This window comes from Diadema setosum, chromosome 9 (assembly GCF_964275005.1).
Source record: "Diadema setosum chromosome 9, eeDiaSeto1, whole genome shotgun sequence".
NCBI lineage: Eukaryota > Metazoa > Echinodermata > Echinoidea > Diadematoida > Diadematidae > Diadema > Diadema setosum.
The window spans coordinates 15662589-15684765 of record NC_092693.1 but is presented as its reverse complement, the minus strand read 5'-3'; the positions used below and the strand labels follow the sequence as shown (position 1 = coordinate 15684765).

Below are 22177 nucleotides of genomic sequence, written 5' to 3'. Positions count from 1 at the left end.
CATTGTCACGGACCATGCATCGGGGTAATTGAAAATAGTGCAATCCCGGAAGAGACGGTTAATTGCTAAAGCTCCATACCTGTGACGCTCAGTGCTGTAAGGGGTTTCAAACACGGCATCGACAGGACAGCCGTGGCCGATGTAGCCTTGATTGAGATATCTGACGTTATGACCGCATCCCGCAAGGTCGTAATAGGATGATAGTACAAGGGTATGATACGTGTGTGTGTGTGGGGGGGGGGGGGTGGGTGGGTTTGTTTTACTTGACTTTTCCTAAGGTTACCGATGGGAATTAGTCAACGCTTTGAAAGGTCATGTAGAGTGTGATATTAGCAATCAACCTCAAGTTGGATGAATTACCCGACGCATCATAAATACCCTCTACTTTAAGGTGTGAATTGACGAGGAAAGTCTCCAAACAACTTTCAGGGCGATATTGGTGGACAATGCTATATAGTCGCTTTTGGCAGGCCTTGAGAGATTCCAAATCATTGAGGACATAGGGAGGAATAATCCCTTATTTGTCAAACATCGCGAGGGACTGGGACAGAACAAGGCTCCTTTCACTTCTACCGGTAGCAGCTCATGATGTGGAAAGTGTACATACCGCAACATTTCACTTTGCGAGTCATGACGCCACACGCCCGTGGATGAAACGAAACATTCTCGACGCGGGGCGATCGTGGCGACCACAAGACAACTTCAACTCGCCCGCAATGGTTGGAAAACTGTTACTTTGCAGAACACAACGGTATATATATATAAATATATATATATATATATATATATATATATATATATATATATATATTACAAGAACTAATATTATATACGGGTTTTATTTCAACAAATCTCCTTGACAATAATAATGGGGGCTTAGGCATGTTAGGAAAGGGAGGAACTTTTCATCCTTGGAGTAGCCTGAGTGTAAAACAAAGCAAAACGTTGTGGATGTCGAGAACAAACTTTAACTTATCGCTTCCTCATGTACATTGTCACCTGGCAGACGAATCGAAATACTCAAATCAATGTATCCACTGGCGTAGGATGTTACAGTCACACGCTGGAGAGGATCATCCTTCTCACAGCAAAGGTGACTGGTTGCACGGTGGTCTAGGTGGAACCTTGAAGATCCAAAACAGTGTAAAGACTATCGTTTCTCTCAGGATTTTGCTTTCATCGTACGCGCTTAAAACTTGACACACAATATAGTTTAAAACCAAATAACTACATTATAGCAAGAAAATATCATTGAGATATTTTCAAGAGCAGGCGTCTTTTATACTTTCTATGAAGTGTAAAGCCGAAAGGAAATGAAGTTTTGAAATTTCACCATAGATTGATAGCGACCAATTAAAGGGTGTGTACAGTTCTCGTCGAGGTGAGGATTTAGCTTTTAATGTTTTGCGAGATATACATTCCAGGAGATGTCAAAGAGCATGCAGTTCTAAGGGGTATCAAAAGTTTATTCGATGAAAATCGGTTTTGAAATGGCTGAGATATCCAAAAACAAGGTGAAACAAAGAGATCCTAATAAAGTTGTGGCATGTCGCCTTTTATTATTAGCACTTTTTTGGATATCTCAGCCATTTGAAAACCAATTTTCATCAAATAAATGTTGAATCCTTCTTAAAATTACATGTTCTTTCATATTTCATAAGAGACTTTTCATTATCTCACTTAGGAATGTTCAAAACATGAATCCCCACCTCAACCAGTACTGTACAGTCCCTTTAAGGACAAGAGAGCCGAGTAGTGAAGATGGGACTCATTGCCGGGCAGCGCTCTGCAGTGTACCAAAACGGACCAAGGGCCCTGTTTCATAAAGCTTTTCGTAAAGTTACCTACGACTTTACGAACGACCTAGATATGGCAAGCCAATTGGGTTTCCTAATCATTTAATTTCGATAGCTAAAGTTAAAATGTTCATATAATATGATGATTATTCTTACACTTTAACACACGTTTTTAGTTGAGAGTGTATGTATTTTGCCCCAATGTAGATGACATATTGACATACAGTCGTACTTTGTTAAAAAAAAACATAAGGGGAGAAAAATGGGCACACATGTTGGCACTTCATATTCCAGTCGTTCGTAAAGTCATGCATAACTTTACGAACAGCTTTATGAAACAGGGCTCAGATTGTGTGCAAAAATGGCTCAAAACTAACCGAGGACTACAACGAATCCGCAACCTGGGTTGGGTTTAACCAGCTAACAGTCGCCCTATCACCTTCAGTTAACCCCCACATCATGTTACGCTATGAACAGGAAATAAGGTAGAACTTGAGGTTTTGGGTGTGGATTCTCGCGGTAGATATATTGCAACAGCAAGAACTGTGACGCATCGTATGAAAGTGGTGGAGAGTGCATATACAATATCGACGGCTGGTCGATATAAATAATGAGAAGATCGAACAATGATCTCTTGAAGTTTTCTGATTTACACATTAACATGCGAGTTCACGCTGCAGTAAGATAAGTTGAAATGAACATAAGCAAGTGATTTTTATGTCAGTCTGTCTTTCCGTTTAAGAGCCTTCATTCATTTTCAGTCCGAACACACACACACACACACACACACACATAAAATGGCATCAAAACTGTCATTCTGATCCATGGATGAGTAGGCCTATAGCGAAGATAAGCACTCCTTCAGAATAATTAATTTCTATAAAGGTTGTTTTTCTAAACATCTTTATACTTAAAAATCACGTCTGCTAGTTTGTACTGTGAGATAAGGTTTGTGAAGGTACAGTTACTTTGTCTTTGTTTGACGAGCACTATTTGGAATGACTTCTGAACTTTGAACACTTGTGCACTATGATTTGCACGGAGAAAACCGCAGCTTGCGTGCTGCATTAATGTTTAACGTGTAAAGTCTATAAGCATCTTTACAGTGATGTATATTATCTAGGAACGATTATAGAGCATGTATATAGATACAAATGATTCCCTTTATATGGGACTTACTCTTTAACGAAACGTTGCTTCATGAACTGGTTCATACAATGACCATGCGGTATCCCTTCATCTGTAGGGAAGGGGGAATTTATTTTCAGCTTTTCCGTTTTCCCCTGTGGTTCTCGCTCCGCTTTCGTTGCCACATTAAGAACACGAGACAATATGACTTTAGGCCTATACACATATAACATGAAAACAATATCTCAAATTTAAGTCGGTAACTCTATCACTGTGAAACACAAACATGTTAAAATGTATGGAAAGTAGATCATGAGGAAAATGTCCACGGAATTTGTGTGTTGTTCCCTCTGTTTTATTATTATTGTACAATGTGCACTTTTACGTTTGATATAGCTATATGGGACTCGATTACGGTACGGGAAAGCTGAACAGATGACTTGCGAGTGTTCGTATATATTTTGATCCTCAACGGCAGAGTAAACGACAGCAAAATATGACTATGCCCGTCTCTCTTGATAGGTATGTTTTGTATAGATGGGCCACTTTGGAAACAATAAGCCAGATGGTAATGATGGTATGCATGAATGCGAACGTACAATAATAGTTGGAAAACAGCACATGTTTTGGCATGAGCCACATGTTTGGAAGGAAAGTCAGACATGTTTGACATCACCAAAAAAAAAAAAAGAACTTCCAGCTGCGTTGAAGCCACCTCCTCAATTGACCTTCACTCAACCAGGAAGTATCGGGTGTAGAGACAGCGGCGATATCCCATGTACTTGGCATCACTTTTGTGGGACACGTCGATCCTCTAAACCGGATAGGGTCAGGCTTGTCAAAATGACGAAAAGTAAATCGTACTTTTTTAAATCGGGCCGCCACTGTGTAAAATGACTTTAAATTCATATAGGTAAGTCTTTGACATTGTTGAACCACTTAGTCACTACAATTTGCACCAATTTACATCAAGCCTGTACTAATCAATACACTGTTTATACTTCACAATCGCGCTGCAAGAACGTGTGAACGTGTCATTCTAGAGGAAGCAAGTGCGAGAATGTTCTAACACATCCAGCCAGATAATTGGTCCTTAACAGTTTATTGTTGTTTCTTGTTGTTGAGCGTACAGTCGCATGGGAATCGGAGTAGAATTGATTAGACCTATGGTTGTTATTGTCTCCCTATTAGTAGCAATAACACGCCTTTCCTGCAACAATTCTGACTGACTTGCGAGTCTGTCTCTCCATTAAAGGGATGGTACAGTATTGGTGGAGATGAGAATTGGGCTTTCAACTTTTTGCGAGATACCAAGAAAACACTTATGATACAGTACAGAACATACCATTTTAAGAGGAATTCAAAGTTTATTTGATGAAAATCGGGTTTGGAATTACTGAAACATCCAAAAACAAAGTAAAACAAAACGATCGTAATAAAGTGTGGGTCCCACACTTTATAAGAATTGCTCTTTTTTGGATATCTCAGCCATTTCAAAACCAATTTTCATCAAATAAATGTTGAATTCCTCATAGAATTACATGCTCTTTCATATTTCATAGGAGGTTTCTCATTATCTCACCAAAAAATGTTAAAAACTTGATATTAGGTCTGAACCAAAACTGTTTGATCCCTTTAAAGGGTCTCATAAGCCTTGAGCGCACGCTAGTGCTGTCGTCACCATAGCAACCGGCTCCGCAGGATGACCTAGTGACGTAACTTAAATCAGAGGAGGACTACACTAGCCATGAGGGAACATACAATTGTGGCGTGGGAGGAGCCGGGGAAAGAAGAGTTTTAATCTGCATCCTCCAAACCGCATTGAGTAGCAGATAATCCTTCGAAAAGCACAAGTCTTATTCTGCAGGGATTTTTTCATGTGTTTGCCAAGTATCAACCTCTTTCTTCTTACTGTGGTCTGCCCCCAGGGCCATCCTTGAGGGACAGAAACACTTCCCCATCACTCAAGATTCCCACAACATTCCATCATGTGCAACAACAAATCAGATCCTTCCTGCATGCTTCTCAGATCTTGCAGTGAAAAATCCAATATTTTAATGCAGCAAAATGGAAATCATACGTACCCCGTCTTTCTATACCAAAAACTTCTCAAGAACTGCCTTTGTGCAAACTCTGGTGATCATTAAGCTAGTTGTTAATGAGTACAAACTACATGTTTGCGTTAAACTTTACATGAATTGTCGTGATTGAAGGCATTTCATTTGTAATGAAACAATATTTCACAACTCCGAAATGATTATATCATAAGTTACAAGGTATAATAGTCTACGCTCGCACTCCCTAGTGATTGTCAATTTACGATAAAAGAACTTTTACACTTAACGATGCTAAAAGTATAAATTACAGAAAGAATTCAACAGGAAATAGAAATCGCGGTATCATGAGCTCTATATAGGAGCAAAGCCTTTCTGGTTCTGTTATCAAAGTGATGTCAGAGTGTGCCTCCAAAGATCAAGAAAGACAATTAAGAACAGTATAACACGAAGTAGGCAAGGCCAACTCACTCTCGATGTAGTTCATGGTCCTCATCTTGCCATTAAAACTTCTCGGCGAAGGGTCCAAGTAGGCCTCTATACTCCTGAAACAATTACCTCGGTGCGGAGATCTCACCACAGAACTCTTATTCTGTGGATCTCACCCGTACACAACAAGCAGCGCACGCACTTCTCCAACGACGCACACACTCTGCTCTGACATGTAGCCGCAATAAATTGTGTCTACAAAATGATAGTTCTGAGTCCTCTCACACCAAATCCCACAGGTATTGTTCACATTGTCTGAATGCATGTCGGCTTGAACATATCCCTCATTTTTAGTGCACCATGTGTGGATAGGCCAAAAGTGTAGCAGACAAGGGCGAACCATAATCCTGCTTGTACGTGAAAGCGCAGGAGCTCTGGATTCCCAACTATTACTTCTGGCCTCCTCTCCGCCACTAAAAGCCTTTGTCGCCACCCACCGACTTTGAAATCTGTGAAAAGGGGGTTCTTGAAGGTCTGTTCTGGTGAACAATAGCGTCAGTGACACAAACATAAATCATGACAGCAATATGAATACATCAAGTATGTATTGCAACGAGCTCACTCTTTCAACTGCTTTACACAAAGATGAAAGAGAGAGGGAGAGAGAAAGGGAGCGACAGATAAATTTTTACAGACTGGTGTGATATGCATATCAGTACTTGAACAGGTAATTCACGCACACCTATACCATATTCGTACTTACGCACGTTATTTTGGTAATAAGCACAAAACAGCACCGCGCTCACAAAGACAGCCGCAGCTCAGTTGTACCAGGTGACATGACGGATGATGGCTGGAAGGACATCACAGATATGTCTTTGGTTAATATCTCCGAACGTGTATAGTTGCTTGCTCAAAGACAGAACGCAAGTGAGATACGCCCTAAAAAAATCAGGTGATACACTTTCTTATAATTATGAAAATGAGACGAGATGACCAGGGATATAGTACAATCAAAGCATTATTCCGAAAGCGCTCTGGTAGTCTGAAAAAGATAAGCCGACAAAACTCGAAAACGAGAACTCATTAATCCCGCGATTTCTGACATTCAGGTATAATCACGACCGACGAGAGACGATTTTATGTTGTACTGGTTTACAGTCCCAGGAGAAGGCAATATACCCAGCCGGAAGGTGATGAAGCCAGATTGGTGAAAGTCGAAATGTAATATGCAGCGCATATGCCACGCCCAATTTTCACTCTCAACCAATCACAAGAGTCAAACGTGATAGTGTTCGCTAATCATAAAGGGCCCGAGTTGCTCTTTGTATCAGTGTTTCTCACCAACATTTCTTTGGCATTATACTCTTGTGTCTGTCATAGAATCATCAAACTACAGAAATAAAAACAAACAAACAAACAAACAAAAAGGTGAGTCTCCGAGTACAGGTTTAGATAAGAATTATTTTATAAATCTTTGGGAAACGGGCAACCTGCTTGACCAGAAATAAAGGTATTACTAGTATACACTAGGGACACTCATCGGCCAAAATGGACTTAAATTCACCCACGTGTACCGGTAACCTCTCTCCCTTGCCCTGACTTCGTTTGACACGGGTTTAGAGCCACCAACAACATAGCATTTCTGTAAACATCATCTTCTATATGAAAGAAATACAACCCACCTCTCTCTCTCTCTCTCTCTCTCTCTCTCTCTCTCTCACTCTCTCAAAACAACAACAACATAACCAAACAAGCAAACAAGAAAACTCCATAGGAACTATTTACTACTATCAAGTGTCATTCGAAGGACTAAAGAACCACAAGAATGATAGAATATAACTCTATTCTAAACTAGGATAATCTGTACAGCTATTGTCTGAATTTTGCGGTGTGAAACAAGAGACTATAGTCAATATTCCCTGGATAGCATATAATAGTTATCTTGTTCTTCGTCCAAATATTTATTGATGGATGCGATACTTTCCCATCATTGGTGTCAACTGTGTTATCCCAGCTGAGCTTAATCACAATGATTGTTCTCATTGTTAGGAAATTGCCATCGACGACTTGATAAATCACTAATTTCCTCGCGATGACAAGTTTTTCTCCTGTTCTCTCTTATACCTACAGGTCGTTCATCAATTGGTCAAGAGTATACCGTCTTTTTGCGTGATTTGAAGATCATAAAACGCATTCGCTATTCCTTTGTTCCACATCACCGTGGATGACACCTTGGAATCGAAAATGTCGTTTATGTGTTGACTTTGTCTGTCGATGCCAAAACATTCCGTGGGAGAGCCATTCTTACGGTGTTATTCTTTCACTCTTTAGCCCCCAATCAAGGAGTGATATATTCACGGCTCTCTGGGTTAGGTCCACATGTGAAAAGCTGATTACACATCCGCGAAAAGGAAGTCCGCAACTTGCCCGCTTGACGATGACATTGCCTTTGAGGGCACATCACAGTTTCAACGTACTAATGCACAATATAGCACATAACATTCTGTGCATATTGCATGCTCTCACGCTAATATCCACGAAATATCTGTTGGGCTACTTTAAGTCCTGTTTTCTTGATTGCAGCCTCATCCTCTGTTAATTACATTCCCCCAACTTCCTCATATCCCAGACCATTATACACACACGCGAGACCTGAAATCCTCTGCGCAGGCCCCATCCAGACTTGACTTGCTCAAATTAGCACCTTTTAATGTTAACCACATTTCCCTCATCTTTCTCTGTCACGTCGACACTGTCGACAACATAACTCCATGAAGTCAAGGGATCAAACATTATCCCCAAACCTTCACAAAATACGTCGCGATTCTGATCTTTACGTGGACGCATCATGAACTTACTTATATCTAGTAGTATCATAAGACATTATACTAGATTCATGGCAATATACCTTTTGGTCTTAGTGGTCACTATAGCATGAGGGTCTACAGGTTATCATTTTGAAATTAATATAGTGCGTGAGCTACAGAAAGTCGGGAGGAAGTCGGAGTAACTTTTTCTTGGATTAAAAAAAAATAGTTCAGGATGGGAGGAGTGAGTGGTGTAACATACTAACACTCTCTGTTACCGACAAAAGAAATGAGTGAGGACGATCTTCTTCAGTCGGCACTTCCTTCATACAATCTCACGTGAATTGCAAGAGACCCAAAGGAATTCAATTTTTAAGCCATTGCTCGATTGCTCCAATTAGAACATTTATTCGCAAGCTCCGATAGAATATTCAATTTTTGTTTCTTCTTATCAAGTGAATTAGAAACATTAAATAAAATGTTCCACAACAAAGTCCAGTCCAATCATATCCGTGTTGATAATTTGTTCGAAACATAATTACTTATCTTTTAAAGTATAATCATCAGTATCGTATGCTATGTATACTGCAATGTGACAAACATTATTCTTTTGAGAAACATAAACAAGATTAAATTTTAATAGACATTGAAATTACATAATCATCATCATATAAATGATAACTAATTTGAATCACTGTTACTTTTCTTTTCCAATACCTGCGCGGTCTTCAAACTATTTTTCCCCTGCCTGTGTTTCTTCTCTGTTTTCCCCCTGTTTTTGAACAAAACTTAACGGATTTTAAAGCAGCAAACATCAACTTTCACTTTGGGTTTGCTTGTTTGCATTGATTGACCTGGAAAAGGCACAGACTTGGCGTTGCGAAAGGGTAAGCATGGACTCCGCCCCTTCTTTCCTTTGCTTATTACATCACTAATTAACACAAGTATAGGTCAATTGATCTTGTAACATAGTGGGATATATGGTGATAAACCGCACTTCTCTATACAGTGCACTCCCGTTATAACGAACACTGTTATAACGAAATTACGGTTACAATGAAGTAAAGATTCAGGCCGCAACATCATCCGCTCTATGTGTGTGTGTGTGTGTGTGTGTGTGTGTGTGTGTTTTCTTGTTTAATATTGTTCGGTTATAACGAAATTTCGACAAAACAAAAGAAAACTGCCGGTTCCGAGGACTTCGTTATAACTGGAGTCCACTGTTTTTACGGACGTACAAGTATGCATGAAGTTAGGCGGTTCAGTTGAAGTAGGCCACGGGCTCAACGAAGGATGACGGACATGTGACCTCTTTGTCTTTTCGTAGTGGTAAAACATCTTTCCGTCGAAGCGAATTAACCACAAACTGCATTATGAAGATAAACTAGGTGCTACATCAAAAGTCACAAAGCCAACAGAAAGGGGAAAAAAGCTAAGGCAAGACAAACTGTACAAAAGTCAGTCGAGGTTTAGCCATTTAAAGCGAAATCTCATCGCAATCTTTACATGACCGACTTCACATTTTGATTTGAGAGAAAGGCTTACGATACGGTCCCTTGCGTGAATCCACTCAAATTTGAAAGATATGGAGTCTGCAGGGAAAATGCTCGACCTTTTCCTCGTCATGGTATGACGACTGCTGATGGGCTTTATTCGTTAAGTAGCCTACCTTGCATGGTATGCATGATGGGTTAATAGCATTTAGACGTTTTTTCCTCCATTGTGGGAGGACAACACATTACTTTAACCCTTCTTGGCCCGTAGTGGACAAAACTCGAAAAATTAGTGTGCTGGATCAGAGGCATGTTTAATCTCATCATCGTATAGTGAAAAAATTACGTGTTCATGTTCACGTTGACAGAAAGAAAGAAAAAAGTCCCACGGGAACATATCAAATTTTACGAGTTTAGATTCTGAAATCGTCTTTCAATGAGGAAAAGTTTGAGAACACAATTTGTATTTGGGTGTAGGTCTATTCGTCAATAGGAGATTGGCAGGTATTAACATCACTACCTTTTTGATTCTCTAAAGCAATTAGATTGTGCACCACTGACAATTCTTTTTATAACATTTGACACTTAGATTTCGTAACATTCTAATTTCATGGTGATTTGGTTTTTTAAATGAAAACTCGGTCATTCTGTCCATTTGATTTGTACTCTATTTGTTGAAGGCAATTTAGACATTCACTTTGAAAGGAATGCAGGGACAAAGCACTTAACGAAAGTTGAATGATGATACATTATCAAAACCTACATCAGTGTATAACAGACATTATTAAAAGGTATGGGTTGACGTATTTTGAGTTTTAAATTCGTTTATAATGTTTATCACTGTGGGTGGAAAACGGATGTCGTCTCTATATTCTTTCGTTTGAAACGATCTGGAGCAGAAAATGGCAAATAATCCGTCAACAAACAATGTTGATAAGTATTTGAATAACCTCGTGAATTTTGAAGTCCTGAGTCATATTCAGGCGATCCATTTTGAATTAGCAAGCTATTTACGGGGCAGCTAACCTTGAACTGCTAATAGACACGGCTTCCGCGTCATCCAATGACACCATTTATTTCTATGGATTGCGTACTTCACCTGCATGCGGTGAAAAGATGGCGAAGGCTATATCAAATCTATACTGACCATCAACAATCATGCCGAATATTATACGGTAAACAAGACGCGAACCATGTGAATTAAACTATGCGATCATAGTATTCATGGTATTATATAGGCATATAATTCCACTCCAGTTGTCAGATTTACTTTGCATGTATTTAGTGAAGAGGCGGATAATTTGTTTTCATACCCACTGTCATGATCTGCGATAATGTTTGCGGATGTGTTCAAACAAATCAATGGCTGGGCGAACCCAATTGCAATCTACACAATGTTTAGGGTCGACTGATTTCTATAGTTAGTGTAGCGCGGTTTCGTTTTATATCTAACCAAACCCACTCCTACTCTCTCTCTCTCTCTCTGTGGCAGCCTTAATAATTTATCGTGAATTAAATCATCGAAACCGACGCGCTAAACAAATAACTAACTACAAGGAATTATACATAGAGCGCGATACTAAGGGAGTATATTTTTTTTTTTCAAAATAGAAAGCAGGCAATGACAATGCCGCTTTTTTCCTTTCGAAGTAGAAATACATTGTATCTCTTCCCCGAAATGATTAAAAGCCATGTCCACTCCAGTGCGTAGTACAGAATATACCCTAGCGTAGGAAACCATGACCAATACCGACTTTACTACAGAATAGTACCTAATATCATAGTTTAAGCAGCTATTGCATGAGCTTGGAATAGGGCATGCTCAGCCCTATAAAACAAACCACGTCGCATTTGCACTTACCGTACATAATCCAACATCACGTCTCCCAGAATAGATTGGCACATACACTCATAAAGTCTCCCGAGCATAGTTACTCATTGAACACATTAGACTGTCCAGACTGAGTTAGAGGCACGTACAGCTGGACATGTCCGACGCAGAAGTACTAGAACTGATGATCAACTCATTGGATTTACAGCTACAGTTCCCCCGATATGCCCTCAGTAATGTTTTCAGGTATGAACTTGTAGCAGATGAGGATTGCCTTTGTTTGACTGATGCAGAATCATGTATCATTTACTTTGTTACCTGCTTCATCGCGTGCGGAAATTAACGCCCCCTCTTCCATCTCACCTTTTAGGTTGTAAAAGGGGATTTGGTTTATTCTTAGGAACTCTCAGCTTGCTATGACGACACTCACACTCTCCCGGAAAACACAAAATTATGACGCACTCCGTGGTTGGGAAATGTCATTTGCACCAACAGACTGCCTTCCCCGTCTGTCGCTCTCTTGATTATAGCCATCTTTCAGAAAGTGCATTCATCTGTTCCCCTGCACATGTCGCCTTCTTCATGTGGAGCAAGAATACACAAATTAATTTGTTCCAAACACTTGTGCAGGAGTAGTCCGAACGGTGACTGAACAGGTAAACGGGGGGAGTTTCACAAGACAGCGGTACGAAGAAGAGAAAGGGCCTCTTGACTCGTTATCTTCCCTCTAGCGCGCCCCGTTTCACCGCCCAAATATCGCTGTCGGCAAAAACGTTCCTCCTCTTCCTCCCATACCCTCGCACACATGAAATTTGATTTTCCGTTTTGGCACAGCGATTCCTCTTGATAACTTCCTTACGCACGGGTCATTTCATTAACTACGAATGCATAAAATCAGTTTTCTTTGCTTTCCACGTTGCGATGGATATTGATACTTATTGTGAAGTACACTGTGCTTATACGTATATTTATCAAAATCTGCCAGAATCAAAACATTTTCTTCAGGTGATGGTTGATCGATTACACTTGTAACACTGATGACACAAGCGATAACAATGAAAAATGTTATGATGCTGAAAAAGGATGTTGATGAAGACAGTAATATTGCTTGACGGCAAAACGACGACGATGATGATGATAATACTTAATGCCCAAGGTGCAGGGAAAATGTTCATCTCTAGACATCATTTTCAACTCCAATGATGTTGATTGAAAACAAATAATCGATAATGCTACCGGTCAGATGACTAAAAAGCAGCTGAATGTTTACGGACATACCATTGTTGTGCTCACGTGTGTGATATGGCGAAAGAGAAGGAAAGAGAAAATTTGAAGAATCGGGGATTCTTATGCGGGCATGCGGGGATATAGATAATTCTCCGATCATTTCCTCCGAACAGACACCTGGACAATATTATCTATGAACCTGTAAAATTTGTCCACCTGAGTTCGAGTCTGGGGCCCTAATCAACCTTTGATCATATTGATAGAGATTTTTCTGTTCCCTTGAGAACTATACTGGTAGTCCCACGAAATGAGTTTGTTTCTCTTTGATTTATAAAACTAGATGTGGCGTGTCGTCGTCAGAATAATTGTTGCGATAAATGAAAGCACCATGTGACTTGTCAATATGATAAGTTATGATTTGTAATCTATTCTATTATTTCATTACGGCTTTTAAACGTCGTCCAGACGACCGCAAGCATGCTTCATATACTTCTCTGTAGTATTTTGTCAGATATCTTATACTATATAACGCAGATGCGATCTTCCCAGTATTAACCCTTTTATGTTGGGATGCTACGTTGTTTTCTGTGACAATCGACACTCAAAACACACATTGAGTTGTAGTTCACAATCTATGACGTAGATTTCCATTTACTCTTGTCCTACTTCTGTTTGAGGTCATCATCATCCTCCATCCGTCCTCCCCATCCACCCCCTTCATCATGTTTTCCATTTCAAACCATATTTTGCTTCGAAGTTACATGACAGATAGCACCGTACTTATAAAGATGATTCATTCCATGGGTAATAAAGTGTGGAGTACATTAAACAGCCACTGTTACTTTATATAGCCCTACAAAACCTTAAATTTGGCCATAAACTGTCGATAATTAACTCGCAGAGAATTTATTCGTGTCCACTCTGCGGTGATATGGTAAAAAAAAAGAGCGACGCGTCCACCCCAAATAACGCACGTAATTTGGAATTCACGAAATCCTTCTTTCGTTTTTCATCACTCTACAATTGTATAGTTTGTATTGTTAAGATTATCGACTTACTTGTCATCTTTCGGAAGATTTCGACACAATAGTGTTGATTATTATTGCATCATTGTAACGCCTGTTATTTTTGCTCTCTACCATTAATTTATCATTATCATCATTATTCCACTTGTTCCGATAGAAGACGGTTTCACTAAAGAGCAAGTAAAAAAGTATTTTATTTACTGTTTTACTGTATTATCGAAACAAAGAATGAGGTATATCACTCAACCTTGTCTGCGTCAAGCCGATCTCCCCATTTCATCATCATCATCATCATCATCATCATCATCATCATCATGTATCACTATTCGGCGATAGTATGGCTTATTCTAATTCTTTTATGTTTCATCAATATTTGGCTACAACATGAATGCTATAACATCAATATATAGGAAGCTACGACCATGTTTCTATATTTATCATACTTTTGTCTGCGCCATCTTCTGTGTCATATCCACGCAGTATAGATGTATTTCGTCATCCAGATAGCATCTATTCTCATTGCTGTGTGACTGTGCTCCTAGCCAGCTATTGTGACGACATCGCGTGGCACAGATCCTGAAGGTGACCTCCCCGGATGCGTACTGCCGCACGAAAGCAGGAAACTCTATTTCTCAAATAATATACTAGTATCCACATGGGACGAGACCGGCCAGCCAGCCAGCCAATCAAACCCAAATACCGCCAAAAGTGAATGCATGCAAGCAAACAGAATAGTGAGCGGGAAACTATAGTGTGGTCAGTGGCGCCTTTGGTCGCCATTGAATTTGCACCTTTTCTTCTTTGAAATAACCGGTCGGTTTTTCATTGCTTCAGCATTATTTCGTATATATATATATATATATATATATATATATATATATATATGCTATTTTATTCATTCATTCAGATGAACAATAGAGAAGTACTGCACAAGAAGCGGAAGCGTCAAAATCGTCAATAATGGAAACAATTATGATGGGACCGCCCTGGAACTCTGCAAATTGCGATGGAGCCCCACTGAAAGACTTTAAAATTGTTCGCTTCTCCAACGACGAAAAGATGATTATTTGATCTATTCAGCCGCGAGCTGATTTCATCTTTTCTGCTTTGTTTGCTGAGGAAGCGCTCATCTCATCGAAATACACTCTAATCAATAGGAAGGTGCCATGCCCATCAATCAAGAGAGTCAATCCTAAGTCTCACAAATGATAAGAGATCCTCCATTCTGAAATAATGATTTATCTCCTGCCAATCACGTCGATCAGTTAAAAAAAAAAGAAGATATCCAATAGCGTGGCTAGCAAGCAATGCTACTGATGAAGTCGCACAGTCTGCCATATGGAAAATAGTTTGCAGAAAAATAACGGCAACAGTTAAAGGCAATACGCCAACTTTTCCAACACGAATCTATCTTTAAAAATGTGGTGTTTTATGTTAAATAGAAAATTAGTTTGCGAACTTTATCACATCAATTGTACAAACTTCAAACTTTATTTGAAAGCTTCATGCCGTGTATACATGACTGTGGAGAATATTTGGAAATATATACATCTAGTCAAGAAATGTGATATAAAAAAGAACAAAAACAAAAACAGACGGACGCGACCCCGTACAAAGTGTATGCCCTGTAGAACGGTTGGACGAGTTAAGGAAGGCTTAAATCTTGAGGTTTGGTGATTAAGCGAGATAATCCATGCGTTTAAACTACTTTAAGTTTGAAGATCGCATCCTTACCACAGGAAGACGGATAGGTCATCTTGGGACATCAGTCCAGAGGACGTTGTCCTTTGTTTTTTGTTGTTGCATTTCATTGGTTTATAGTTTATATTTGGTCGCCGTTTCACACTTGTCCCAAAGTGACGTACCCCTCCCCCTTGTTTTTCTGGTATGAAAGCGTCATACATGTACCATTTACTAAGTGTTCATCGACGAATGACGCTACAACAATCATAGCAAACTCAAACGGTACACTCTAAGAAAAAAAGGTTCTCAAATGGTTCTCGTCGGCTCCAAAATGGTTCTTGTCAGATGGTTCTCGCAAAATGGTTCCGATGAGCACCTATAAATGGTTCCCAATCGAAATGGTTCCGTTCGTCACCATTTGCTAGTATGCGACCCAGACCCCGAGTGTTATTTGCGGTACTCTTGCAGGTCAAACAATATCTTTAGGTCCACTTTCATTTTTCCCCTTGCTGTCTATTCGAATGCCAGATATAAGTTTAAACCATAACTGTGGTATTGGTACAAACATATTGTATGTGTTTCTACTGCTGTGATAATAAAAAGGTACATATTGTTTTTTATCGTAGACTAATGACTTCTCTTGGCTGCGTGCCAACTGACAGCTGCCACGATCCAATTTTAGCGCTCGATCAGATATGCGTACGCGTAAACGTACACATACTAGTACTGCACTGTAGGACTATGTAACCGCCGCGGCACGCGCCGCGGCTATATTTAGCCCTGTGCTGCCTGCCTGCGCCTTGCCTAGCTATGCAAACCTATCACCACCACATAACAGCGGCAGGAGAGTGCCAATGCAATATGCATGCATATAGCTGATAAGCAGCAGCAGACGGCTATAGTACGTAGACACTTACACGTACATTAGGTCTATGCATCACCAGTATCACACCCATCAAACGAACGGCACCCGGTAACGTGAGACATTAATTTTGTCTGAAGTGGACTGGAAACGTGTCACTGTCAATTTCATTTTCGCCATGGCAGTCATCACAATTTAGCAGAATAGGTAAGATTTTTAGTTTTAATGTGGTTTTATCTCATTTTTAGATGACAGTCGTTGGTACAAAATCAAGTTAGATTCATCACTCAGTTTTCGTTTTCAGTCAGTGATTAGCCTTTAACGGTTAGCTAGATCCTAACGTTAATGTTAGATCTAATTTGATCGAAGCTGCTATCTTGTGTAATGTTTTCCAGGTACAGTAGATCCAGATCTAACAATAACATGTTAGGCCTAACACTTTACAATTAGAAATTTAGCATAGCAATGGCCCATGGGCTAGCCCGAACAGACGCCGTGCGGGGCCGGAGCATGGCTGTCACGTTTTTACAGCGACTGGGCCGGGCTAAGTTACTTAGCTAGGTAGGCCTGCATGTAACGTTTATGCCTGTTAAAATAGAGTCTGCTAACTCCGAAACACAGCCCGAACGCCGAACGCAAAGATAACTGTGTACAAGGAGCGCCCCGGGGTAAGGTCTATAGACGTCTAATACCGGTCGGTAACCGTTCTACATGCAATAACTTTTGTTCGATAAGTTATAACTGTCATTGTTAACGTTAGAGCCAATAGAGGTCTGTCTACAGCCCAGAGTAGGCCTAACTGTTAGGTCAAAATCTCTTCAGTATGTTTTCAGGCTTGTTCTAAGAAAGGAGTCACGTCATATAATGCCGTGTTCTGTTTATCGAATTATAGCATGACTTTGTTTTATTAATGCGGTGTAGGTCTATTGTTTCTTTCAATTCATATGTCAGGAACGTGGACACACCAACATGCACAGAAACCAGGGAACAAGAAACTCCGGCCGGGACGATGAAGCAGAACGTACGTGTTTGGGTCGCTGGTGCGGTTAGGGAAAAAGGTAGACTCTACATTGATCAGAGAGACAGCCTGTGACAGACCGTTGACAACATCGGCCAGAACCATAGGCTTAACACTAGCCAAGTATGAGCTGGGCGGCCACAAGAATTCATCGATCAGAATAAGAGCCCGGGATAGCCCATTTACAACATCAGCCAGAACCCGGGCCAGGGCTAGTCGAGAATGAGCTGTGTGGCTATTACATCGATCAGAATGACAGCCCGTGATAGCCTGTTGACAGCATCAAACAGAACCCTGGTCTAGTCAAGAATGATCTGGGTGACCAAAAGAATACATCGATCAGAACGACAATTTTAGCCCGATAACCCGTTGACAGCATCGACCAGAAACCTACGCTAGCCAAGAATGAGCTGAGTCAAAGAAAAAATACTGATGCTGCCAGAGAAAACCTTTGAGAAATATGTAGATAGGGTAGGTAAGTCCGTTTGCATTGACTTATAGTGTATTTTATAGCTGCTCTTTCAGAATCTGCCGTCAACCAAATATTCATATCATGCGACTTTTTGTTGGTTTGTGTGATGGAGGGTCACATATGTTTTGTTATGATCCCAATACAGTATTTGAAGAGTTTGTTCGCAAAAACCGATAAGTTCATTTTTGAAGATTTTGAAGTACGGTCTCTGTCATAAAGTACAAAATAATACCTTTTAAATGATACATTGGTCACTACATATAAAGGTACATTTTTAAAGTTATGGTCAAAAGAAGCAAAGATTTTTTTTATTATTCTCTTTATTTTTCTTGACCTTTAATCGCAAATATCTCCATTTGGCAACTATGGACTTATCGGTTTTTGCAAACAAACTCTTCATTTGCAACTTACAATGTACCAGTGATAATGTTTCACTATAATTTGCATTTAACAGCTTTGAATCAACTGTATGGGGGGGGGGGGGGGGGGGGTAGACGTAATGAGATCAGACCAGATGCCAATGTGAGAAGTGGAGTCATTCATAGTTCTAAACTTTAAAAGCACAAACGGAAAATGTTCTTTATACTTCTCCAGTCATTGTGTGGTCGATTTCTTCACACTTTTAAAGTTTGCACGTAGACTGGTAAAACTTATTGCATTTATACCCACGCAGGAATTACGTATTGTGTAGAGAATTGAAGATTATGTAATTTATTTCAAAGCACTGATGCACCTCTTGTCACCAGTTTATATTGCTTTTGCAGACACACAAAATGTACATGTATGTGGTGGTGGTGGTGTATAGAAGACTGTTGGCAAATTTGGTGAACAAAATGACAAATGCTAACAACATATTATTGTCATAGGCAGGTTATAGGACAGCAAATTCAAACCTCAGCTTTAGGCCTGCATCATATATAGTTTACTCTAATGAATTTGTTGCTCTGCTTTTAAAAAACGTGTAAATTTTTATTGATTCCAAATGTTACATATTTTCAATCATGGTTGAGGAATTTTGTTCATTCATGCTTGTGAAACTGTGTGGGTGTGGTATCCTAGCTCTTTTCCCCTTGGGATTCTTATTATCCTTCACATTATAAACAATGTGTTCTTTTCTTCTTTTTGGGTGTGTGTGTGTGTTTGTGTGTATTCGTAGGACATGCTGTAAATTGTCAGAAGTCATGATTAACCTGAATTGATACTCTTCGTGTATTTGCAGTTGTATAGATGTGTCTATGGTGCTTTCAGATTGCAGAACAACAACAAAAAAGGTCACTCGTATATAAACAAAGATAAGTTAATTCAAGTACTCGACGTTATGAATGTAAAGTGAAGAAGTGTAAAGCTTATCCTAGTGTATCCCAAGTATCATACCAGCAATATAATGTATGTTTTCTGTGACAATACCAAAGGTCCTGTTTAATGGAATTGTTTTCCTGCCCTTTATAGTTGCTTTTAGGACAAGTATGCTTTAAAAGAAAAAAAAAAGCCAACACCGAACAAACTAGCAAGCATGTGGAAAAAGTTCCTCATACTACTTAAGTAATGTACTTGACTTCTGCCTATCTTAAGACTGACACAATTACTGTATCTCATTCATGCAGGAATTATTTCACAGAGAATTAGAAATTTTGTTATGTATTTCAAAAGCCTGATTCACCTCTTGCTATTTCATATCATCTGTACAGAGATGTGTGATGGTGTTTCAAGAACTGCTCGGTACACAAATGACAAATATTGTGGAAAAAGAATTAGTGAACAAATGAAAATATTTTGTTAAGAATATTTGACAAATTATAACATGACAAATACAAACCTCACCTTTAGATTGTAAAAGTTATGGTAAATAAATACATTTCTGCGAATTCGTGAAAGAGCAAATTTCTATGGTTTTCAATTATTGAGTAATGTTTCATGAAAAAAATATTGGTGAATGTCATGTACATGTATTCATGCTTGTGAAACTGTGTGTGCATGGGTGTGTTATCCTTGTTCTTTTTTTTCCAGTGTCAATGGTAATGTATGACATGCTAATGTATCGCTAATATACATGTTTTGAACGTATGTTTGACTGATGAGATGAAATTCAGATGAATTCATTTCATTTCAAATGAGTTTGTGATGCACATTTTCAATGCAGATAGGTAATGTACCTTTAAGAATGGTGCCAGTGAAGCATCTTACCAGCACTGCATGTGAAACACACCAAAAATACACAGACATCAATTCATATACTACATTCTAAAAAAAAAGAAAAAGGTTCTTTTGAGCACCATTAAATGGTTCTCAGCACTGTCACAATAGCGACACCTTTTTTGGAGCCTGTGAGAACCTTTTTTAAATGGTGCCTGTCAGCACCATTTAACATTGGTGCCCATTAGAACCTTTTCCAATGAAATGGTTCTCATGAGCACCTTTTGAAAAGAGTCAAAAAGGTGCCCATCTTTAGTCAAAAAGGTGCCCATGGGCACCTTTTAAATGGTACTTACGAGCACCATTTCATCGGGAAAAAGGTTCTAATGGGCACCTTTTGCAAAAGGTGCCGACAAGCACCATTTCAAAAAGGTTCTCACGAGCACCTAAAAGGGTGTCGCTATTGTGACAGTGCTGAGAACCATTTAATGGTGCTCAAAAGAACCTTTTTTTCTAAGAGTGTACAGTCCTTTAACCATCATCTCGAAGACAGTCAAGAGCTTCTCCGTCAAAGAACATTTATGGTGGCTTGACGTGTTCAGCATAATCCCACTCAGTCAAGATTTTGGGTGGATAAGATCGACAGGCTCACTCTGTAATCTGGGGTTTTCACTACTTTCATGTGAAGCGGTAAAGAGTTTAAGTCAACTCATAACATGAACATTTTAGCAGACATTACACGCTCGACTTCATCTCCTCTGTATCAGCATCGTACCGATGTCATTATCAACACGGTTGGTGTCAATATGGCTGAAATATTTTGTGAGAAAGTGGGAATACATTCATATCGTACCAAAACATGCCGATCCAAAAGTGTAGATTATAGGCATGATCATAAGCAAAGATTACCAACAAATGTAACCATCATCTACAAACACTGAAATATAAATCTAAAACATTAACACAAATTCAAAATGTATGTTCATTTCTCATTGCATATACACTTAAACTAAAGGAATTTAATGAGAAAACATTGCTTGCTGTCACACACCTCAGCAGTCACAAAGCACTGCAGATGCGGGTTTGACTTTGATTCAAAACCCCTTGTCGTGATAAAATGCTTACGACATGTAATACATTCGTATATGTGAAATGTGTGGCAATCGAGAGGATCATTCTGTGGTTGACTTTTTTTTTCTCAGCAAAAACTGCAGTGCAGCTAGATTTGTGAAGGATAAACCCATCACTGTCATCTAACGATGCCAAGATCCAACTCACTCTCGATTCAAATGTGCACTTCGTGGTTGAATGTGGTTTAACAACGGAAGTTATCAGTTTGCTGGTGTTATCATTGCCTAGAAATAACCGGCCGTGAAATACTGGTTCATTTGAGGCCGAGTACGCTTCCCGTCGCAGCTGTTTCACCAAATCTACCGATGATTTACCACATACTATAGTACACAAAATTATTAATATTCTGATGTAACATTTTGTTACTCGGGCGCATGCGCACTGAGAAATCAAAATCTACTGCACGTGACCAATTTCTGTTCTACGATTAACTACGTTAAACGCAACTGTAATTTCTCTCGAACAAGGTCATGTTTGGGTCTTTTGATAAAGAAAGCAATGTTGGCTTACATCTCCAAACGACAAGACACCCAAGGACAAAATAAGGCAGCATAATTAATTGAAGGTAACGACTGTTGGAGATTATTTCGCTTTGGAGGAAATGTGTACAGCGAAACTTTGATTTCTTTTCTTACATCATATTGTGCAGACACCAAGAAAAGAGACTGAAAATGCTTTTAATTGTATTAGTTCGACGTGCAAAGAGACTAAATTCGTGCTTTCTTGGTGAAAAGAAGCCGACTTCATAATTTGAATTAAAAATAGATTAAACTCATTTTTTGATCTGCCAAGATAATGAACACAGTGCTCTAAAAACTGAGAAGAATTTCAGTTCACAGTTTGGCGTGCAAAGAGACTCAATTCTTTTATTGGAAAAAAAAAACCCGCTTGATTCATACTCTGAATTTAAAAAGAGCTTGAATTCATACTTTCAACTGCGAAGAGAATGGACACGTGCTACAAAATAATAGAGAGATGTTGAAAATATGGTTTGGCCCATATGCTGTGACTCAACACACTGATATTTACATTCATTCCATATTCTCTGACCGGCGAATAAAAGTAAATGTCTATGCAGTTTGAAA

The 22177-nt window shown here is 39.3% G+C and overlaps 1 protein-coding gene across 2 annotated transcripts in view; it reads right to left on the bottom strand.

Moving 5' to 3' along the window:
- The window catches only part of LOC140233433 (uncharacterized), a 44209-nt gene that overhangs the window by 4251 nt on the left and 17781 nt on the right, over positions 1-22177 (bottom strand). Inside the window, exon 1 of one of the 2 annotated variants that reach the window (XM_072313544.1) lies at positions 5450-5530. The exons of the other annotated variant lie outside the window; for it this stretch is intronic. The gene's annotated coding sequence lies outside the window, so the exon portion shown is untranslated. Of the gene's footprint in view, positions 1-5449; positions 5531-22177 lie in introns of those variants that run through there. 2 annotated transcript variants of the gene reach the window in all.